This window comes from Schistocerca serialis, unplaced genomic scaffold (genome assembly GCF_023864345.2).
Source record: "Schistocerca serialis cubense isolate TAMUIC-IGC-003099 unplaced genomic scaffold, iqSchSeri2.2 HiC_scaffold_1242, whole genome shotgun sequence".
Taxonomy (NCBI): domain Eukaryota; kingdom Metazoa; phylum Arthropoda; class Insecta; order Orthoptera; family Acrididae; genus Schistocerca; species Schistocerca serialis.
Window position 1 is genome coordinate 85001 of NW_026047450.1, and position 2500 is coordinate 87500.

Here is a 2500-nt window from a genome sequence, read left to right on the forward strand (position 1 = left end):
CCGATTTGCTGGACCTGTGTTTTGGAGCCACGGCAGCGGGTGGACGCTACAGAGCCCAGCTGACTCCCCCCGCCCACCACCCCGCGAGAGCGACCGCATTCCAGCGCCCGGCCGGCTCGCCCGTTGCAGGCAGGCAGCCGACGCGCTTGTCCCCAGCCGGCCCAGGTAGGCTCGTCCCCAGGCGGCCGGTGAGGAACCAGCGCTACAGCAGCATCACGCGCCGCGCGAAGCCACTCGCGATAAACGAACTGGCCAAGTGTTTCACTCGCCAGTGTACAAAGGCGGCTTCTGTACGGACACACTCAATAACTCCAGAATAGGACACATGCAACACACAAGGTAACGCCCAAAAACAAAACAAAATGGGGACAAACAAAGAATTGTCACCTGCAAAAACGGAGCCCAACAGAATCTCGCTGGCCCCCATGGAGAACGATTCCTCCAAATCCCAGGAAGATCTGGAAAACATGGCAGCTATGAGGGAAGAAATAGTGTCCTTCCTTTTTAATGAAACGAATAAGATAAACAATGTCCAGAAAAGGTTTATTTTGGGAAAATTATCGGCATATGAGCGAATTGTACGGAAATACGAAATGGAAATTCTGGAACTGAAAACGGAACTCAGGTGCACTAAAGCTGCCCAAGCAGCAAAAATACCAGTACAGGAAACATATGCTTCCAAGGCATCCACCAAAGCGACACCTACCAACGAAAGTCGAGGCCCAAAACCTGAGCCCAAGTTGCTAGTTGTGAAGCCAGCAGAAGGAGCGCAACAAGCAGCAAAAGATCTCGAGGAAACAGTAAAGAAAGTAATCACAACATCGCTGAAAGATGTGAGGGTCACGAAATTTAAGACTACAAGGGACAAAAACGTAATACTAGAATTCCCAGATACAGAAGAAGCAAACAGACTGAAGAAGTGTGAAGAGTTTAGTCGTTCAGGGCTTACCATCCAGGACCCTAAAAAAAGGAATCCCAGGGTAATTCTCTTTGATGTTCCAAGAGATACTCAAGAAGGACAGCTGAAAACTGAGCTGTATGAACGAAACCTGTCAAGAGCAGGCCTCACACTTGAAGAGGTCGTGAGTGGAACACAGATCGCCTTCAAAACTGGACCTAAAAATCGAGAAGTGGTGAACCTAGTGCTGGAGGTGGCACCGAAAATATGGAACAGGCTGACTGAACAAGGACGAGTGTATCTCCACTGCACATCCCACAGGGTGCAAAATTACACAAATATTAGCAGGTGCTATAAATGCCAGGGCTTTGGTCACACATCAACAAGATGCACAAGTGCTGAAACAATATGTGGACACTGTGCAGCACCTGGACACTCCTTCAAAGAATGCAGGCTTAAAGAACAACCACCACACTGTGCGAACTGCAAACGCTGGAAGAGAGACTGCAAACACTCAGTTCTGGACCAAAACTGCCCTGAATACAAGAGAGCAAAAGAAGCAATCCAACGAATGACCGATTATGGGAAGTAAAAACAACGATGTGCTACCTTCAGACCATAGATCCTCAACGGACCTACAACTTAGCCCCTTAAAAATCCTCCAAATAAATGGGCAAAGATCTAAAACAGTACCTGACCAACTAGTCATGAAAATGGAGGAAGAGGAGTTAGATGTACTACTGGTACAGGAACCATACACACTAGATGACAAAATCACAGGTTATCCACCAGGTTATCGAATGGTTTACAGCTCCAAACATGGAACACCAAAGGCAGCTATAATCATTCGTACTAAGAGCTTAAATGTACTCCAGCTAACCACATTATCTGATACACATACATGTGCGGCAAGCATAAGTGGAGCCTTTGGAGAACTGTACCTGGTGTGTGTGTACTGCCAGTATGGTGAACCTATTGACCGCTTCCTAAATAAACTTGAGGACATACTGCACAACTTGGCTGGAAAACCAGTAATTATAGGCCTAGATGCAAATGCGACATCCCCATTATGGTATGGTGATATGGCAAATGGGGACGGTAGGAAGATGGAAGACTTCATCTACCAGCATGGTCTTGTACTACTGAATGAGGAATCTCCATTAACAACTTTCAGTGGACCAAATGGAGAGAGTAACATAGACCTCACTATTTGTACAACAATTGTGGCTAGAACAACAACTAAATGGAAGGTTCATGGGGGATGGACAACCAGCGATCACAGGGCCATAACATATGAAGTTGCCCCACAACAGAGAAACAGAACAGCTATAGTGCAAGAAAAATACAACACACAATTTGCGAAATGGGCAATTTTTGATCAGTGCTTTGCAAAGGAAGTAGAATACCTGGAGAATATCCAAGCAATGGATGTTAATGAGAAGGTTCGATGCCTGGAAGGGGCAGTACGAGCTAGCTGCAAAAAATCGATGAGAAGAAAAACCTGGCTACAGCACCCTATACCATGGTGGAACGAGACACTTAGACTACAGCGACAAAACACAATGACAGCACGACGAACCCTGCAAAATGCCCGCCGAAATG